The following is a 21,625-nucleotide window of genomic DNA, read 5'->3' on the forward strand; positions in this document are numbered from 1 at the left end:
AGTGACAAACTCTTGTCATTAGAATAACAAATCTCAACATAGTTTCTGAAGTATTTAGATTTTCATGTGCTTATATGTGGCTGTCATGAAATGGATATAGAAAAGTACTACCTATCAGTATTTACTTCCATCATAATTATTTATTGCTAGTGAGGGAGACTGACATTCCATTGGAAAATTGAGGCTTGAGAAAATGAATAACTGAAAGCTAGATAATAACAGAAATGCTTTTGTTGTCCTATGTACCCAACACATTAAATCATACTTAACTTGGTGATCTCTGTCACTTTTAAACTAACATGTATGTTGAAGAAGTTTGGTTTACACTGAATGAAACAATGTAATGTAGACATATGTTAGAGAGAGATTTGAATGCCTTCCAAAACTGATGTAAGAATGTGAAGAATCCTTGTTTTCTGGTTGTACAGACAATTTCATGTCATTTTACATATTCATCTGGATGTATATATACATATGTGTGTATCGTGTTGATGTACATCTACATGATGAAAGTCGATGGAAGAATATCAGTGACTTACCTTACTGCCTATTGCTCAAATTAGCAGTAAGTTAAAAAGTCTCCTGAAATTAATCTCAAGATACCTATTTAAAGATTGATTTTTAAAAATTAACAAGCTACTGGAAAATACATGAAAGACATGAGTCATTAGAGATAATACTGCTGTACATATTGAAGCCGACATCTTGTGTGGCTACTGCCTTTTATATATGAAGGAAAGAAAATACATTTTCTTCATATATCACAGTGGGAATAACGAGACCAGCTGTCCAGTGATGCCACTGTTAGAGGAAATAAGTTAATTATTTTGTGATGCTTGTCATAGCTAACAGCAAGTGGATTACAGTGCACAAAAGCTAAAAATAACTTCTTCAGGTGTAATAAAGATGAAAGAAATGTCAGGCGCTCTGATTTTAGTGATGGTTGAATCTCAAAAGATTCAGAGTATTAGGTTTGGTTTGTTGTTTGTTTGTTTGTTTGTTTTTTAAATCCTGTTAATTATTGTTGATCTTCCCTGAACTTACCTGTATGTGTCAAATGAATATATATTTCACACACAAATATACATATTGGATTGATGGAAAAAAGTACAACTGAAGAAACAGAGAATGAAGAAAAAAAAAAAGAAGGACTTGTCATAGACAACGTGGGAGGAAAGATCCGGGAAGGGAAGAACAGGCTTCTTATTGAATATGTTTGCCTATAATTATGTCAGCCACAGAGGCAGTAATAATAAATTGTTGTATTATGTATTAAAAGGGAAGGTGACAGGTCTGTGTGGAACAGAACCATCTAGGACAACAGCAGGACAAATTCTCTGTATTTCTGGTTTGAGAGCTCTAGGCAGAGCGGTGGGATGTGCAGTACTGTGAAGTGCAGTACAACCTCGTTTTATGTAACAAAAGTAATTTTTCCCCATCTATTTGTTTAATATATCACCAGAATCTTGGAGAGATACAGACATGTGTGGCTCCCATACTCCATTCAGCGTTATATAGAACAATGAAGTTAAGTAATTATGCTGCGTTAAATGCCATGGTATTACAGTCTCAAATAATTTCTCGATGTGTCTGTAGGTTATGAGAGTGGAGTGTATAATTAAGCAACTGCGTAGGAGACTGAAAAATTAGAAGGTATGGGGTTTTTTTGTAAAAGCTTTTTTTGTAATGGAGCTTCTATAATACAATTTTCACCCTTAACATAAGACACACACACAAAAAATAATAAAGGGCTGGGCTTAGAAAGAAGAAGATAATACAATGAGTCAAGACTGGACTATAGGTTAACACTTTCAAATGTCTCTTGAGCACTGTCCCTGGATTTCAGTGTGGCACATACACTTAACCAGTGTGATTTCCTTCTGCAAGCCCCACCAGAGATGCTGTAATTTGTTCAAAGAACATTGCTGACCAAAAAGAAGAGAGGGCTCAGAAACTGATGTCTTAGAAGAGCAGTGTTTTAGAGTGAATTGAAGCTTCTTGACAAGAGCCTTAGGCTTTCTATTTTGGAGATATACAAAGTCTGTAAACAACTTACATATGCCACTTGCTTGGTGCCAGATGCTTGCAGCCAGGTTAGTTGAGTCTTCAGAAGCTGCAGGGAAGAAAATGTATCCTGATTTTTTTAATGTCTTTTTTTTTTTTTGTGGATTGTTATTTTTCACAATGCTGTTGGAAAGCTGAAAAAAGGATTGGTCTATGTGAAGGTTATAAAAGAACATCAGCATGATCCATTAGACCTTTTTTCATTCTGCTGTTTTCCGTAATGAAGAAGCACATTCTGAAAAAAGTCATAGCCTGCCTTAAAAATTGGGAAAAGCACCCATTATGATGAATGTGGTAGGCTTTGAAAAATAAACATATACATTTGTAGTTTGTTGTGGTTCTCTTCACAGCCTAGTGATAGGGCACGAACTGATGATGGTACTGTTTGTCAGAATTTGATCTACAACATTAACCCATAGTTATCTTTTGAAAAACCTCGCTTTTTTCCTGAAATGGTCTAACCAGTGTATCCCATGACTACTCAATGGTGCTTTCATATGTTCACTTACACCAACAAAATAGACTCTGCTATAGACTGCATAGAAGAGTGCATAAAAGGTTGTACCTGAAAAGCTCATATTGCATGTTTTTGTAAGGCAATACTTGTCATCTTATCAACATGAAATATACTTATTTCCATGCAGCCTTTTCATTTTAAGTTTTAGAAATTCACTTTGATGTAAGAAATGTTAGTTAACAGGAGTAAGGTTTAGAAGAGTTATTGATAAATAAACAACTTCTAGCCTTAAATCCAGATTGTGCTTAGCACTTGCATCGCTATAAAGAAATAAGCAACTGTCTTCCTCCTGTGCCTTATGACAGCCTTGTGAGCCATCTGTGAAATCTGCTGGAAGATAACTTAGACATGTCTTCCCTTGTATCAGTCCTGAAGATAGTCACTTCTAAGAAGTGGTTGTCTTTAAAGATCATTTATGTAATACAACTCAGCTTACTAAAATGTGTTCGAAATATGAACCAGTCTGATGCATCATAGATTTGTAAGTAAAATGCTGTCCAAATTAAGCCTCACGTAAGCTAATTAGACATCTTCTATGTAGTGAGACTGTATGTTTGACAACTTACAAAATTATGAACAAATACCAGTCTCACAAAGTTAAGAATGTAAATGAAACTTATAAGTTGGGGAGTGGGGGCAAGGGAGGCCCCTAAGAGATTATAGATCTTTCTTAATTAAAATATTACAATGGCATCACAACTTTTAAAAGCTCAGTTTCTTATATCTTTTTCCTTCTAATATATGGTTGATCTGCCAACTCTGTAAATTACTATGGCTGATGACAGATCTGATGTGGATCTGGTGTATGGTATTGCATTGGTTCTGGGTTATGATATTATGTATGAATGGGAGAAAGGGTACAACTCTGATTCTCTTGCTCTTGAACCCTCTCATACTTTGAACATCTCTGGCCTGTTTGTTTTATCTGAAAAGATTTCTTTTACTGCAAAAGCAAAATATTATCCTCATTTTACCTGCAGGGTGGTGTGAAAGAGTGAGTGCTGATGTCAGCATGACCTGGTGAATCAAGTCTTACTCTCACCTCCATCTCCCATTTTGTTGACTGAATCCTCACTTTGTCTGCTTACACTATGATAGGAATTATTTCTGAAACAGTTAAGAATTACAGCTTGAAAGGCAAAAATTTGAAGTAATATTTTTTTTCCCTGGTTAAAATTTTATATTTTGGCTTTCATGAATTTAGTACATTATTCCATTGAATATGAAATTCAAGAAACATATAGGATTCTTTAGGGTCTTATGAGTCAGTAAAGAGTAAGGCATTTTTTAAAGAAAGATAAATAGATTGCTTAATGCTGTTGGAGAGGAGCTAGTGATCCCACACCCAATAGCCCTCTGCACTGCCGGAGTAGACCTGTCATGGTCTGCTTTCAGGGTTCATCCTAACTTTTTTGCCAGAAGATTACCTTAGTATTGAAGAGGGTCAGTTATGTTATTGGGACCTTATCGTAGGTCTTAGTGGACTGTAGGATTTTGAGAAGTATTTTGTGGCATGTGGTGTGCCAGTGGAGATGGAGTAATGCAGTTGGGGCTTAGGGGTGCGCCTCTGTATGTATGTACTGAAATCTTTCAAATATATGCCATTCACATAGTTTTATCTGTGGGGAAGCTGAACAGTTTTATTTAGTAAGATGAAAAAAAGTTGTCAATAACAAACTGTGCAGCTGTTCTTATTTTCTGTTTTAAATTGAGTGGATTGTCTTCTCCCAGGTCTAGCATAGCAAAGGTGTGCATGAGGCATGGCTGGTGCCACCTCCAACTCTGTGCCGTTCCTTAGTGTCCTGGTTTCAGCTGGGATAGAGTTAACTGTCTTCCTAGTAGCTGGTACGGTGCTATGTTTTGAGTTCAGTATGAGAAGAATGTTGATAACACTGATGTTTTCAGCTGTTGCTAAGTAGTGTTTAGACTAAAGTCAAGGATTTTTCAGCTTCTCATGCCCAGCCAGCGAGAAAGCTGGAGGGGCACAAGAAGTTGGCACAGGACACAGCCAGGGCACCTGACCCAAAGTGGCCAACGGTGTATTCCATACCATGGGACGTCCCATCTAGTATAGGAACTGGGGAGTGGGCGCAGGGAATCGCCGCTCCGGGACTGACTGGGTGTTGGTCAGCGGGTAGTGAGCAATTGCCCTGCACATCATTTGTCCATTCCAATCCTTTTATTACTACTGTTGTCATTTTAATAGTGTTATCATTATCATTATTAGTTTCTTCTTTTCTGTTCTATTAAGCCGTTCTTATCTCAACCCAGGAGTTTTGCTTCTTTTTCCCGATTCTCTCCCCCATCCCACTGGGTGGGGGGGAGTGAGTGAGCAGCTGCGTGGTGCTTAGTTGCTGGCTGGGGTTAAACCACGACACTTAGGAAGTTCCTTGCATTTGAGGACAAAGGGACAAAGTGTGTCAGGTACTGCACTGCTCTGATTCAGGAGGGCTACAGACAGGGAGAACTAAGACTGACATTGGAAGTCAAGGAACATGTAAAGCTTCACCTTTAACTTAGAGGTAATTAATTTAGAAAATTACCACACTGTCTTGTGTAGTTTGAGTTTGCCTGGTGGTTGTACTAATGTATGGATTTATTGTTCACGTGTTCACATAAACCTTTCTCAGGTGCTGATGCTAGTTAACTTACATTGATTCTCCTGTCTTTATTTGTAAGAGTAAAACACCTTAAAGTAGAATGACGTTTTTGTAGATTTTCTCACAGTATCACCTGTGAAGGTAAAAAATTGTTACAGGGTAAAAATAATAAATAATCTATTGGAAGCATTCTCTTTAAACAAACCATTTGAGTGTATTCACTGTATTCACTACTTTCAAAATTATTTAGTTACCCATTCCAAACTATGAATATTCACGATTCAGTTATTTGTTTCATAGATTATTTTCTATGCATTTTAATATTAGAGAAATTAATGATATGAATTAATTTTTGCCATTGTCACCATTCTTATTGTTTTTGCAAACTGCAGATTGTAATGTTTCAAAAGAGTCATGGCAATAGAAGCAATGAAGACAAGGAGTTTGGTTACTCATACAATGAAGCTTGATACATTTACAGACAAGATTACATGCTGAGGCTGCTTGCAGTTTCTGGAATTTATACTCAGTAGCTGAGGAGAGCTCTTTCAGCCTTGTATCCTATAATCTGGGGAGGCCAATACACAGTTCTGGATACGCCACTGCTTGAAAGGCAGACTGCTTGTTTATGTGATAAATCATAACACTGGTTTTGGGGGAGGTTTCTTTTCTTTCTTAATCCTTCCTGAAAATGTAAGCCGCAGAGGCCTCAGAGATGTGTAGTAGGCTACAGTAAAATTTCAGTAATGATAAACTCTGTCAAGAACCTGGCTTCTGTGCCTTGCCCATTGCTAAGTGCCATTCTATGGTTCAGAAGGGTTCCTCCCCAAACTTACATTGTTAGCCATTGCTGTCATCTTCTTCTAATTTCCTTTATTGTTTGAGCCATAGTCTGCTGTCAGGAATCATGTTTTTTTAAAAAAAACCAACCAAACAAAGAAAATCCCTGAGGTACATATTGATACTGAAGGGAAGTAGTTGTGATTTGGGGGCCCTGGGTCATAGTGGACAGTGGAGTTTGAAAAATATTTTGTGTCAATTGTTGTGTGAGAATACATACCGTATATGTTCACTTGACCCTTTTGGACTAAACAGCTTTTACAAAATTGATTGAGATTGCAAGAGGCTTGAGGTAGATGATCAAGACTGCCAGTGCCAATCCTTTGTTCCTAAATTTGGGCTTTGAAAACCTGCAGCTTTGGTGTAATGTCTGGTATCCATATGGAACAGGATGTTATTTTCAATAGATTGCCCTTGGAAAGTGTTTTAACCAGCCTACATTTTGCAGTGTTGTCACTTAAGTAAGAAATTAGGAACATGAATCAAAAACTTTCTTAGATTTCTGGGTACTGGATGCAAGTGATCTTGCATACATCATCATATTCCTACACATGGAAACCTAAAGAAGAACTTAATTTAAGGTTTTCACTGTATTACAAGATACACTATTTTATAAAGGAACCACTGCTGCTTGAACTATCATTTTTTGAAGAACAGAGAAAATACCCTCCATTAGACTTCATCAGACGCTTAGAGTGTTAAGGCACAAATTAAGCTGAACAAAGCTTTTGTGACCTTTTTGTAATAGTGGTTTTAATTCAAAATTTCTGGACATTCCTGAAAGTGTATAATATTTTATTATTTATAATCCTTCTAATCACTCCATCACTGCATCAAGTTATCTGAAAAAAATAAAGGATGATGCTTTTACACTCCTTTCCTGTCAACATTAGTAAATCAACCTGAAAGCAAAATAATTATAGTTCACCATATGTACAAATTATTAGGCTAATTAAAATGCATGAATTCTATAGGAGAACTGTGAAAAAAAAATCCGGCTGACACTCAGAACTTTGATGGTTGTCAGATTTACATTTGTTGTATTTTTAACACTCCTGTGCAATTTCAGCTTGCTTTGGTTTCAGTGACCTAGAGGTGAGACCTCCATAACCTCGGATTCAGGTATCTCCCAGATAAATTTCAAGTGCTGTATTTCACTTGTCATTGCAATCAAAAGAGAAGGGTTTTCCTAATGTTAGACCAAGAGTTCACAAACCCTGCCTCAATACGTTCCTTGCTTCTCTGTATGCCAGAGATGTTCTATCAAGTTTTGCCATGTTTCTAGCGTGCGTCTGTAGAGGTATACACTGGTAGCTGATAAGAAAAGGGAGCTCTTTTTATTCCTTGTACTTTGGTGCCCTCCACCAAAAAAAGGCTAAGGGAAAGCTTGAACTTGATTTCCAGTTTAAAAAAAAAAAGAAAAAAAAAAGTGCAACTACATATTTACATCCAAATTCAACAGTCCTGTGTGAAGAAATCTCAGATATAATGCTAACCAAGGAAGTATAAGTATTTAAAGCATTTTTTTGTGTCATATGTTACCATTTATTATATGTAAAATCCAAGCTCTTTTCCTCTTTTTAAGAGGCAATGGTCTGCTTTTTTAGAGGTGAGATAGCAACAAATGAGAGAAAATAAAATAATAGCTTGCTTTCTTCACTGGCATTCTCTAGGTTGTGAAGTCCACCTTACATTTCCCAACTGCTTGTCTTTGGTCTCATGTGTTCTCTTTCTATAATAGGCTAGACTGTATACTTTGGTCTTGCACCCAAAGGAGCAAGTAGGTCCTTGCTGTAGGGTTGTTGGCAGTGCCATAGTCCACAGAGGTGTGCAGAACAGCTGATCAGTGGACTCTTCTGGATCCATCAGCTGTTGTGCTGTTGTCAAGGTCTGACCCTACTGATGCATGTGGTCTTTTCTGTCTTATATTCCTCCATTGTATTTTCTAATCTGATCAGTCTTTCTTCTTCACACAAAGGCTTCAGGGCAGACTCTCGTTTTCTTTATTGTGTATTTTAACATGACTCATGACTGCAGAATTCAGCAGTAACACATTTTAAAAGCATTTTATTGTGATAGGAGAATGGACAATCCAGAGGTTAATCTATGTGATAAGCTTTAATCTAGAATTTTCTTGCATTAAAATGTAAGATAATTTAGCAAAATGGAGTGTCATAATGTGACAGTCTTTTTAATTCTATATGTAACATTGCTTTTATAATTGCATACCTGCTGCAAGTAAGACTGTTGCTGAAATTCTGCTTCAGATAGCTAAATGAAAACATAAAGTTAAACCTATGTTTCAGGAGTGGACCTTAGAAAGCAATGTGGTTGCAATCTCCTAGAATGTTTATACTGAACTGTTCTTACCAGTTTTGCAAAGATTTATGTGTTATCTGCCCTAAGTTGCTACATATTTTGTGTCACCACAGGCAAAATCTCCTTTTCCAGATTTTCAAGTCATTGTATGTTTACTTACTGCTGGAAAGACATTGTCACTTGGAATCCAGCAGTCATACAAAGGTAGGATAAAAAGACTTAGTTCTCTAAGTGAATGGGTGAAAGAAGCATTTATAACCTTTGATCTTTATTTGACAGAAATCAATCTGAGAGATTTGACATGTGTATATTCAGTTTGTAATGGTCTTATGTGCCAGGAGTTAGGGTCAGTGTGCCATTTACAATGTTGGAATGAGGTTTCAAATGTGAGCTTGTGATAGGAAGCTGAAACAAAGCATTGGTTTTCATGGTGTAGAGATTACACATGCTGAGTATAACATACAGAAATAGGTAAGTGCAGCAGAAGCTTTAGCCTGACAGAGCTAATAATGACAGAGGAAAATTTGTGAGCTAAATGTACTGTGAAATATTGTGTATTTCACATTTTAACAGCCTGAAGAATTCCGTTTACTCCATATATTAATGTGAATGAATATTTTTATTAGAACAGTAAGTACTGTTGGAAAAACAGCATACCTTCAGGCACATGGTCTTGCTCACTAAGAAAGATGCAGCAAATTTCTAGCAAAAACATGTTAAAACCAATGGTTGTTATTTTAGTCCAACTATGTTAGTAGTTGGATAGCTTAGACGAGGTAGCGGTTCTGATCTAGAGATGTGTTAGCTGGAGATGGAGGTAACTGTGCCTTTGACTCACTGGGACAGAAATGGAAATAGTACTCAGTAGGATCAGCAGGGATATGAGACATGAAAAATCCATTCTGCTGCAGAATTAATGTCAAGACTTTTGTCAACAGCAAAAATAGCACCCTACAAACCCTAGCAGAGACTAAATCAAGGCCACCATAGCCTTCCATCCTATGTTGAAATCTAGGTAGAGAAATCATTAAACAAATACAGTTTATAGGAAAGATAAGCACACCTTCAAATAAAATTTCCTAGTTCCATTTACTGTATATTTCATATAAACATAGAGTGTTCAGTACTTTACTTCACAAAAGGTGACTTATTAGTTGTGAATTATTTTTCAAAGTTCTTTTATTTAGCTGCCATACAAATTGCTCCATGGAAGACTGGACTGTATCAAATTTTAAGAGACTGTAGATTAATATAGACTACTGAACCAAGTGGTGCTGTACTGCACTGAATAAGGATACAGAATCCTTCCTTGTTTCTGTTCCCTCTTCTTTGTATTATATTACATGCATATACTTCTTGAATAGATGTTACCTGAAACGCATACTGAAGTATCTAGAGAGAGCAATCCAATTTCCCAGTATTATTCCAGAATTTGGTAGTAGCTAGAAATAATTTGATCATCTATTATATTTGACTTTGTGGTGCCAGAATTACTATTCTCCTGTATCTGTGGTTAAAAAGATACAAAGATCCTTAGCCAACTGCTAGTACGCTCATCTATGTTACTACAACAGCAGTCAAGTGACGGCAAATACAAACAACATATGCCTTCAGGATGTCATTATTTTCACTAGGCTACTCTTTATTTTCCAAATGATGCCTTTTGTTTTATTAATAGCACATGTAAAATTATTTTGTTCCTTTGATTTTGGTAAACTATATTTAGCGTAAAACAGGTGTGAGCAAAAGGGAGAAAATAAATGAATGTTGAAATTGAGTTCACAGAAGTACTGGTGTAAAAGGCAAGTTTCAGGTTTTAAAATGTTTTGTGTTGGCTTAATTATTTTAATATCACAGTAGTTATATTAATTGCTATATTTTGCTATATAGTAATTGCTTTAAAATATAGTAATTACAAAATCTTTAAATGCAAGGATATCTTTGCCAAAAGGTCATAGCACTACTTGCAGTTCCCAAGCACAGAAGAAACTGTCAAATTTCCAGCTGATATTTTAGATTTAATAACGAGTGATTTTTATGATGAGAGCAATGTATTATATCCCAAGGTGTTCCAGGGGCTATTGCTTTGTACTTCAGACGATGCTGGACTTGCAAGCTATGTATAGTAGCAAACAGGGCTAGAGCAGTTTAGTTGTTGGCATGTTTCCTAAAATGCTTTGGCTTATGACATTATCACTTTCTCAAACAGTATTTAGGGAGAATTTAAGGGCTAGCATAGGTCAATGGCAGTTCCTGATAACTAGTATAGATAAGGCCTCTCTGTTCTGAAACAGAAGAGATTTTAACATTTTGCAGGCAAGCCACACCACTTACTCTCAGTGCCACAGAACAGGCTTTGGCACATCTAATTTACCAGAATTCGTGTAACCACAGAGTCCTAAACTGAAATGCTCCCAGAATTACTTGCGTGGTCTTAGAAGAGGTTGAAAATAGCAATGAATATAGAAGTTCACCATACCACTACTACTCCAGATTTACCTGGTAAATTGTAATGAGCTACAAAGTGAATACTTGGTGAAAGAAAAATGTTAAAGTAAAAAAAAAATTATAATTACTTGAACTATTTTTTTTTCTGTCATTATCATAAACCAGAGAATTTCAAAGAAGTAACTACACCTGGTTTCAGAAGTCTAAGCAGTTTAATTGGTGGAAGTCTGCAGCAGGTGAGCCATTATAGGAATTTAGTTTTTATTTTTAAGAATCTTCATTGTTTTCGTAAGACCGTACACTTTAAAGATAAGTTTGCTTACATGACTTTCCATGTACAGCGGGGTATTCCAGTTCAAAGGAATATGAGGGTTAGTAGGAAGAAAGAATAATAAAGAACAAAGCAGTAAAGCTCTGGAAGGGAGGAAGAAAAAGATTAAATGAAACAGGATAGCCTGAGGAAATTGCTTTGTTGCTTTTCTTTTTCTGTGCCCAGAAAAGTTTTAATCATTATAAATTATTGGTTTTTGTCCTTATTATTACTGGGGAAAAAAGTGCTATTTGAGTTGAAGCTCTGCAAAGGTAAAAAAACTGAAGACTTCCTAGCATTTGATGTATCTTAGCCAGGTTGCCTTTTTTCATGCTGGGTTTGAATTTGGACTGTCAGCTGTTTTTTTCTACCGTATAATATAAAGTCTTCATTTGACTGATTGATTTTTTTTGTAAATCACAGTAGATTGTTTAAAGGAGTGTGACCTAAGCTCTGAAACTTGAATAGTTTTTCCAACAATATCTTCAGGGAAGGGAGAGTTGGAAACTGATGATAGTATTTCATAATTCTGTTACTTCTGGGATAAACTAACATTCAAATAAAAATAAGTAGTAAAGTTGCAAGATGAACAAATAAAATCTGTGAATATAAATAAAACCCCCAATTTATTTTTGCACCCATTGCTGTTCCCTGGCAGGATTGCAGAGTTTAAAACCCTCATCAATTACAGTTCACAATTCACAAAGTAGGATTCAGTGGAGTTAGAGTTTAATCCAGTGACAAAATTCCCATTAACTTTACACATACGATAGCTAACGTCATCAGCTAAGCAGAGATATGAGCTACTCTCATCTGAAGAACATCATGAGATTTCCTCTCATTTCTCTCTTTCACACCTGAGCCTGTGCTAGGAGAGATTTACAGTGAGCATGAGAGCTGGCTTGAAGGGGAGACCCACCTCATGTTTATGTTTCTTCAGGGTCTCATCTGTCAGGGTGTAAGTAGGTTTGCATACATTCACTCGCAGCCCACATCCAGTGGTCCTAGAAAATAGTTATCCCAGCCACACCAACCAGCGATACAGACAGAAAACTCACAACTTCCAAAATTAATTTTGCTTAATCCATTTTTACTCTTGCAACATAATTTAGGATTTAACCTGACATTACCGATCAAACCCATTCAGTAAATAATTAGAAAGAAGAAACAAGGGTTTGTTTGGGGGATTTTTTGTTGGTTTGTTTTTTTTCCCCAGAAAGCCTGATTCAATAATCTGTATTCATCACAAACTAACTGGTTAAATATAGAGACAGAGATGCTTAAAATAAAGAACATGTTAAACTGATTGAATACTTTGTGAAGGAAAAATGATAAATATTTGTTTATGCTGAATTGGATTGAACGTAAGCTCCAAACATTAATTAAAGTTGTTTAATGAATTAATGATTTCTTGTGGAGTAAGTTAATCATTTAAGAATTCAGCTTTATTCTATTCCAGAGTGCCAAAGTGAAGGAAAAAATCTTTTGTAACAATTACTAGCAGAATTTTTTTGTAGTGAAAAGTTTGGAAACCATCCGGGAGCTGTGTTAAATTTCTCAATTCTGTGAATGTCTTTTAACTCGATTAAAAAAAGGTATCTGTAATAAAAATTGAAAAATAATGGCCACTTAAGGACAGGAAACTGACATGTTGAGATCTACACGGTATACTTACTATCTCTACATTGAAACTAAGATATACACAGCTAAAGTACTTACATTCTATTTGTGGGGCCTGATTGATTTAAAAAAATCATAACCAAATATACTAGACTTCTGAGAAGGAAATCACCTAGTCTTTAAGTTAAACAAATAAAGTAAATTATAATAGTGCCAGGAGATAAAACTGCAATAAAAATCTTGAAAGTTATGTTTTCCTTTTCTTCCTCTCCATAATGATGCTAGAGTGGAAAATCTTTTTTCTTTATCCTTCTCTGTTCACACAAACAAGCACAAAAACGATGCATAGATGTGAGTAGAGATATTACAGAAGAGACATTCCTACTTTTTGTATCCTCAACCCTCAACTCTAGATGTGCAAGATCTGAGTTCTATCCAGTTTCATTTAGGGAACAAAAAAAAAAAAAGAAAAAAAGGGGGAATTCTAATTTCACACAAGGAAAAAAGCTTAATTTGTGAAAATGGGAAACTATCTTCTGCTATTCGAGTCAAAATGATAACTTGTCAGGGAAATGAGCTACCCAGTAATTACCAAAGTGTAATTTTTTTCAGTTCAAGAGTAACAATTGTTGACTGTATACAACATGAATCTTGGTGTTGAACAACTTGTTAGACCTTCCTAGTCTCTCATCGTCCATTACCTACTGCACTTGTTATTTTCTTTATGTCTTGATGTATCAGATAAAACACTCAGCCATTACATCATATTGCCTCTTGATTGATATCTGTGAATGTCCAGTAAGCTGGACACAAATGAATGTACAGAATAATCAACAAGTATTTTTTCCTTTTTGCTCCAAAATGTTTTAGCAGAGGAGGGGAGCAACTTAGATTTTTTTCCTGTTAGCTTCTTCACTTGCCATCTTTAAGATTAAGCCTTGAAAATAAGCTTTTAAGAATCTAACACTGGAAAATCAAATTATTAGTACTGCAAGAAGTACAAGCATAATGCAAGTCTGATCTTTTTGTAGCCATGCAGACTGAATAGGCTGAGAAAGAAGTAAGCCAGCACTGTGAACAAAGCAAGCACTATCTGCTAGCTTTGTTTATTATGATCGATTTAGATGCCTAAGCATTTTTAACTGTGTTTGTAGCTCTTAAAATATATAACTGAAATGTCTTCCTCTTGCGTTACCAGAATCTTAACTTGATTAGCACCTTGTACACAGTAGGAATCGCAGGGTCTGAGACATCAAATAAAGAGTTTAGCCATTAAAGGCATCTGTTCCCACAGAAGAAGCATTTCTGGTACACTTAAAATGAATTGCCTGATGAACAATTCACAGTATGAAGATTCAGATACAAAGGGCCGCTGCTCCAGGGCTTCACCATTATTAGAATGTTTTACCATATGCCGTGCATTATATGATATGTGAAAAGACAAGACTAAACCACTGATCTTGCAAACGTGTACTTAAAATTAAGCATTTGAGTAATTCTGTTGAGCTTCAGGAAACTACCATGTTCTTAAAGCTAAGCATGAAAGCATTGGAAGAGGAAAACAGACTCTTAGAAAAGAATAAATAAGATAGATAAACTAGCTATCTGGAAAGTATTGGATTTGAATTGTGAAATTGTTTCATATTTGTGTTTCACTACATAAAACTTGAGTGATCAGTGGTGTTTCCTGAAAGTTTCCTGATTATGCTGAAATTGCATAAGCAAAATAATGGGATACTGTAAATCAAGTTGAAATAAACGGTTTGGCCTTTCTGTTTGCCATTAATAAATGTCTGGTTTGCATTTGCTACGAAAATCATAGACTATAACCCAGGGCACAAAAAGAATTAATGGAATCAAAACTTTCTTGTGTTGTGGCGTCTTGCTATCATATTCCTTGTCTCAGTTCTACTTACTGCTGGGTGCCGCATGCTTTTTCTCAGCAGGTGGAAAGAGTCTTGCCCTGCAAGTGACACTATTAATGAGCAGATGGAATTTTAGGTAGAGCATGAATGTAGGGAAGGTTTAGAAATTGAGATGATCAACTGTGCCACCTCTGAAATTGTCACAGTGAAAGGAAGGTGCATTATTTTTAAGAGCAAGATGAATTAGAATTTACATATAATTTGCCTTCTGTTGAGAAAGTTAGACAATAAGTAGAAACATTTAAGTGAGTACAACTAATGTGTGATCTAAACTACACAGTTGTCCTTTAGGGACAACTGGAGCCTGGTTGCTCAGTGTGATAGTGTGGGTCCCTCTTGCTTTTGTGGATTTTCAGAATTTATTTCTCTGAGCAAAATCTTGGTTTACAAAGCCCAGCATTAGATTTTGGTTACTATGATAAAGGCCACAATATAAAGATCTAAACGAATCATGGAAATTGTACTTCTGTAGAACAAAGGAGAAGAATGAAGTTTATGACTGCTGATGTTTTATGTAGGAAGGGAATGACTTGGAAGTAACGTGTTACCGCTGTTTGTGTCACTACTCTTCTCACCTGATCCCTACTGAGCAGAATTCTTTGCTTAACATTTACAGTTTGCTCCAAGGATTCATTCACTTGATTATCTAAAGACTATAACTAGCATTTCTTTTACATCACCTTACCATTTTAAATTCTTGCACCTGCCCAAAAACTTCTCAGGGTTTGCTGGCAATGTCCTAGTACAACAGACATGGCTACAGGTGAGGGTAAGATAACTAAACAGTCATGGGGTAGAGGTGCCATTATGGGCTCTCCAGAGTCATTAGAAGCCCTTCAGGAAAAACCGCCACAAATCACAAATAGTGTAGTAAGTCTTGATTCAGAAGTGGGTGCAGAATCTCCCAGTATTTTCATCTTGCAGTTGCTGTTTATTATCTTGTGGTGTTGCCTGCCCAGCTTCCGCAAGTGAGAGTATGCAGTTTAACTTACTCCCATGTAAAACAGAGCATTTGGATTCCAGTACACCTATTCCCATGTTTAACTCATGTCAGCACTGTGTTTTGCTTGGGATTGCAGGAAGCACTGTGACTTGAGCACTTTGACTGTGATCATGTACTTGACAGTGCTCCTCTTTCTCACTCATCAACTGTGATCAGAATCAGCATATGCAACTTGCTGTTTGTACTGCAGTCAGAGTTTCTTCTGCTAAGCTTTCTTCTGTTTTGAAATTGTAATCCCTCTGGACATCCTATGAAGCATAAGTCTAATTCATCTGCTGGAGAGTTGTCTCTTGATTTTACAATTTGTACTGGACAGCTGCATTTTTGAAGTTGAGTGAAAATACACATGCCACATTGGCTCATCTTAATCTTGGTTTGAGATTCATTTGGCTTGAGGTCATGTGTCTTTCAGAAGGAAAAAAACCAACATCATCGATGTTTAGTTTACAGTGTGGAAGCTTGGAATGTGGAACTCCTTGTAAAGTGGCTTTTTAATTCCTGTGATGATTTCAAAGATAATTATCTTGGTTTTACAATGAAATAACATCCTGTAGGAATTTTAGCCTAAGCTTTAGGACTTAAGGAAAATCATAGATTTCCAGTCTAGATAATGAGAATGATCAAACATTGATCTCAGAAATACAAAGGTTGCTTGTCAAATGCTACAGAAAGATCTGAACTCCTTAAGTTCAAATTATTTTAAGAACCTATTTACTCCCCAGGTTTTATTACATAAGTAACTCAGCATAGTCTTTTCAGTAAAATAAAGATAGAGCAAATGCCTGAAAAATTAAATAATGTGAAAGGAAATTTCTGATTGTGGAAATATCAAAAAAATACTGTTTTCTGAAATACCAGCATCTGTGTGAGTTTGATTATGCTACTTGTACAAATTTTGTAAGAGAAATATGTCAAGTAATGACAGGATTGGTTCTTCTGACTTTATTAAATGAAGTTTTAGACAGTTTTGTCACTTAACAAATGTTGCCAGTTTTAACAGTGAAGTTGATGAGAGTATCTGAACTATATCTGGAAATTTTTCTGGATCTACAGAACTCAATGGCAATACTTAAATCAATCTAGCAAGAATTCAGAATTTCATTTTGCAATTAGAATAAAATAAATGTACATAAATCCCTTATTCAAATTATGCTTTCTCCACTTCACATGGAGTTCAGTTGTTTTCAAGAACATTTTAATTTTGGACTAACTTGTGTGAAGTGTAAGATGTATCCCTACAAGTACCTCCAAGATGTATTTTTGTTTCTTTGACTCATATCCCTTTGTTTCTTGCCCTAGTTAACCTCATTCCCTTCACCAGTGCTGTCAGTTGTCATGTTTTCTTTCTCCCTGTCCTTGAAAAAAGGCCAAGTTATAACAATATGTATGCTAAGGTTTTCCACAAAATCATATTCTCCTTTAAAATGCTCATGGACATTAATTGTAATGAGAATGTGAAGTACACATCACTGAACTTCTGTCGGGTATGTCATCTTCAAAATCACTGCTTGAAATACTGGTTTTGTAAGAGACCACTCATTCTTAGTCGAGGAAGAAATGCTAATGGTGTGAAGGAAACAGAATGATACAAACAAAAACTGGGACAAGGATTGCTTTGTGACAGATGGAGGTGCAAATAATGTGTTTAATTCAAAGCCAAAATAAATAAATAAGGGAAAGCAACATGACCAAATGTTAAATCAGTCTGTGCTACTGGAAGCTCTTCTATGGTTCTAAACTTTTTTTTTTGTTCTTTCAACTACTTCTTTATATCATATCTATACATTTATATCTTTATATTTAGCACTAAGAATCATCTTTTTATAGGTTTAGAAATTACATGTTAGATATTAGATACTGTCATAATCTAGATGATACATCTTAGTTGTGTTTTTAACTTTTCTTTAAATGCAGTTAAGAATTGACAAGTGGAGTTAGAACCTCTACACAGCTTTTAAGTAAATTAGTTTAATAATCTGGAAAATATTTTCATGTTTGATGAATCACATCTCAAATTGTGGGATAAATGCTGTAAATTATCAAAAATGGTACAAATTACAGCCTGGGTCAGCACACAGTAAAATGTGGTGGACGTTATTAAAATTCTTTTCTTAAAAAAACAAACACATTTTTACTGGAAGTTTGAGAGAACCTAAATTATACTCTGATTCTGTTCCAGAATGTTCTTCAAATGCTTCTTTTTGCAATAAGCTATTGTTTCGTATTCTTAATTTGGTTTTGCTTTGCCTCTTTGTATGCTGTTCTCATTTGCCTTGATACTTTATTCTTTTTGTTCTGTGTTTGCTTTTCATTCTTCTCTATAAAGCAAACAGCATGGGATACAGAAAACAAACTGGAGAAAAATGAATACTCTGAGCATTTGTCTTGAATTATTGAGGAATATGAAATTATATTGTCATTCATGTACTTATTAACTGAACAGAGAAGTGTCTCATGTTCTCACATTTCCGATCAGCCCCAGACTGTGCACCAGTGTTGCAGGTTATACGCAGCACGAAATCATTCACAACTTCTGTGCACAGACTTTTCTCCTTTTATGTTATTTCGGTCCCTTGATCTTTTATGTCTTTTAGATTCATGTTATGGCAACAGTTTCCCCCAGGGGCTTGAATATACATGTGGATGATAAGGTTGTATTACAGAATGTAATCCTTACTTGTGGCTATTTAGATCAGATACAAGATCTAGCTTTCATTAGGGTACTAACATGTCAGCTTTGTAGGACCCTTGGGATCACTAGAAAATGATAAAGCCGAAGTTTATGTTGTCAAGATAGGAAATGTCATGTCATAACTGCCATTGCTGAATGTGAAAAATTTGTGAAACATTGTGGAAACCTTTCCAAGACTCTACTGTCATTAAAAAAAACCACCACCAAACACCAAAGAAAACAAAACAAAACAAAAAAGGCAAAACAAAATAAATAACCCCCTCCCCCCCCAAAAGCAGGATCTTCAAGTACTTGAGGGTTATAAGAAGTGACTGCCATGACTATATTATGCCATTAGGTTAAGACTTAGTGTCTTTTTCCAGATTATTTTACTAATTAAAATCATAATAGTAGTCCACAAACCAAACTGAAACAAAAGTTTGGATTTCTGTCCTTCTGCTCCCAAACATTTCACTTTTGTAAATCTTTTTGTATGTATATATTCATAGTACATATGAATAGCTGCATATATATATATACACACACATCTATCTGTGTATGTTTATACACACAGACCCAAACAGCAATTGCTGTACAGCTATTTAGTAATTAACACCCATTCGCATATGAAGAATTTGCTGTTACTTCAGTTGCATGCTGTACAATAGTACAACACTGCTCACTTTCTGATGCAACTTAAATGGCATTGGTCTAAGTCATAGCCGAAAGACGTTGTCAAAGAAGATTAATTTCCTTATAAAGAAGGTATCTAAGCTAGGTAGAATGAATCGCCCTTGGAGATGTTGACACTTTTTTCTCAACTAAAGCAGAAACTAAGGCTAGATGTCTACCTTTTAGGTGGTTGAATCACACTCAGTAAATTCCACCATAAGTGCCCTGCATTGGTTTTCTTGCTATCAGTCTGCTGACTATCTTCTGATTAAAGACTAATTGTGCATTTGTGTGTTTTGATCACTGAAATATAAAAATACCACTTCATCTTCCAAGGAGGAAGCGTGACTTATTTGTTAAGCAGGAGAGACAGCACTGTCACAGAAATGACTGAAATCTTCACAAGGGAACCTGCTGATGAAGAGTAAAACAGCTGAGATGGCAGTTGGGTGTTTTGTCCTTCTGACTGAAGGGAAAGAGTAGAAGATCATGGGAATGAATGACAGATCACTGTCAGTAGCAAATTGTGCTGAAAGAGCAGAAGAGACATATTCTCACCTATTTATCATGATTTCCATGACTAGAAAGAATGTCATGAAAGAAAGTCCTTAAAACTATGAACATTTCTCTGTTCCTTGATTATGTCAGTGTTTTATTTAAATACGATATTTTGCAGTAGAGAAGTTTTGTGATAGGAAAGGATCATTCCTTCTTTGAGAAATAAACTTTGGCCTTTCAAAAAGTCTGTATTTTTCTCCTTCAGATTGTCACTGGAGAACCTTTCGCTGTAGCTATGAATGATGGGTAGAATTTGATATATTACTTGATATATTTAGATATTTTTGGATGAGTAAAGACATTATTTCTTTTTAGAAATCATTCGCTAGTTATTTTCATTGCTTGATGTGGATGATAGAAGGTATGTATAATACAAAGAAATCATTCAGTGATATAGATAACAGTTGTTCCTTGAAAAGAATCTCAGAACTTCACAATTTAGCACAGTTTGCTTAACTTCCTTGGGAAGAAAAACAGCTTCCTTAAGTCTTTGCTGAGCATATTTTTTAACATTTCTATTTGACGATAGTTATTCTAATACTCTGAAAATGCTGAGTGTACTTTATTTATCTTGCAGTAGTCTTGTTCATCTGCAGTAAGTCATCTAGTGTCCTTCTGCCTCTGATGTAGGATTATGATGAAAATCTACTCTCCTTGCTGTAAATCCAGTAACAAACCCGCTGTTGATTATATTCTGTTTGTATTTATGCCTTCTGGGAACCATCCATACTGTACTACCTATCAAATAATGCATATGGTTGTATTTTCATCCGAGTTATTAATTAATTCCAAACTACATGTTTTTCCTTTTGGCTTTAACAGTCTAGTTATCTATGTTTTACAGCCATGGTCAAGATAATTATTTTGAGTCCCTGCCACAAAGAGAAAAAGCCCTGTGCACTGAGGTGACTGTGCTTGTACTCATGCATAAAGAGAGGGCGCAGACTTTTCTGATATGTTTGCTGACAATGTAACATTTAAAGACATTTCAGTGTATTGCTGTTATAAGGAGAGGTTCTCCCCATCTCTTTCTTACTAGAATGTGCCTATTCAGAGAAGAAACAATTCAGCATCCCTTTTCTTTCACCTTTAAGCACTGTGTAGGAAATCACAGGACCTTATCTTGGGCAGATCCATCCACTGTGTTAAACTCATTAACCATGATACAGTTAAAACAAGAATTCTAATGCAGAGTGAATGACAGAGAATAGCAAAACACTGAGGCCTGGATTAATCCTGTCTAATGCTAGATGTTTGAGTGTGGTGTGTCTGATGTGCAGCCAACTGTTCTAGTCTTCCCCGCAGTGGTTGTAGAGAGAGCATCCTCTGGGGCAGTGAAGGTTTGGATGGGCTTGACTGTGCTGCAGAAGTTCCTGTCTCTCCACCAACTGTAAAGGAAGCAGAAGACAACATTCCTGTTATGCTGTAAGAATGTGCGCCCACTAGGTTTTACTTGTATAACCCTTACAATCAGAATTCATTGCAATCAGAACTCATGCAAATCATAGTTTTAGTGGCCTTCTGTTGAGTCCATCTTCAAAACATATTTGCTATTCCTTTTCCATAACTAATACGTGACTCTGGGTTCCCAGGTCGAGATAGCATTAATCGTCAGTTGCTTTATCATAAGAGATATCAGTGCCATCAAGTTAGTGGTGACACAGGTTATGTGAACCAAATCTGTCTTGTGGGAGCCAAGCTCATATGAAGGCCAGCAGTACTGTGTTCACGGTGATCAGTAGTGTTAGTGGAGTAGTCTGCATTCCTAACAACAAAGTATTCTTTAAATAAAGAACATCCATCTACACACTTAACATAATGAGTCAGTTATGGTCATTCCATCTTGGTAATGAAATCCAAAATAGCACAGAAAATAGTGTTCTACACTCAACTACTTAGCCATGCACAAAGTTCTCATCATTGTTAACCTGTATTTACCCTGTGTTTAGTGTAGATGTGTATTAACCTGGTCTTATTATTGGCTGCCTTAACAGCTACAGAGACATCGATGCTGGCCTTGTAAAATCATTAAAACCCAGTGTAAAATAGACGTTTAAAATAATGCAAGATATTTTTTT

The 21,625-nt window shown here is 35.9% G+C and overlaps 1 protein-coding gene across 3 annotated transcripts in view; it reads left to right on the forward strand.

The window, feature by feature from the left end:
* SNTG1 (syntrophin gamma 1) overlaps positions 1 to 21,625 on the forward strand; it is a 352,474-nt gene that overhangs the window by 82,376 nt on the left and 248,473 nt on the right. Inside the window, exons 1-2 of one of the 3 annotated variants that reach the window (XM_069779318.1) lie at positions 8,470 to 8,544; positions 10,954 to 11,024. The exons of the other annotated variants lie outside the window; for them this stretch is intronic. The gene's annotated coding sequence lies outside the window, so the exon portion shown is untranslated. Of the gene's footprint in view, positions 1 to 8,469; positions 8,545 to 10,953; positions 11,025 to 21,625 lie in introns of those variants that run through there. 3 annotated transcript variants of the gene reach the window in all.

This window comes from Haliaeetus albicilla, chromosome 3 (genome assembly GCF_947461875.1).
Source record: "Haliaeetus albicilla chromosome 3, bHalAlb1.1, whole genome shotgun sequence".
In the NCBI taxonomy this organism is placed as follows: domain Eukaryota; kingdom Metazoa; phylum Chordata; class Aves; order Accipitriformes; family Accipitridae; genus Haliaeetus; species Haliaeetus albicilla.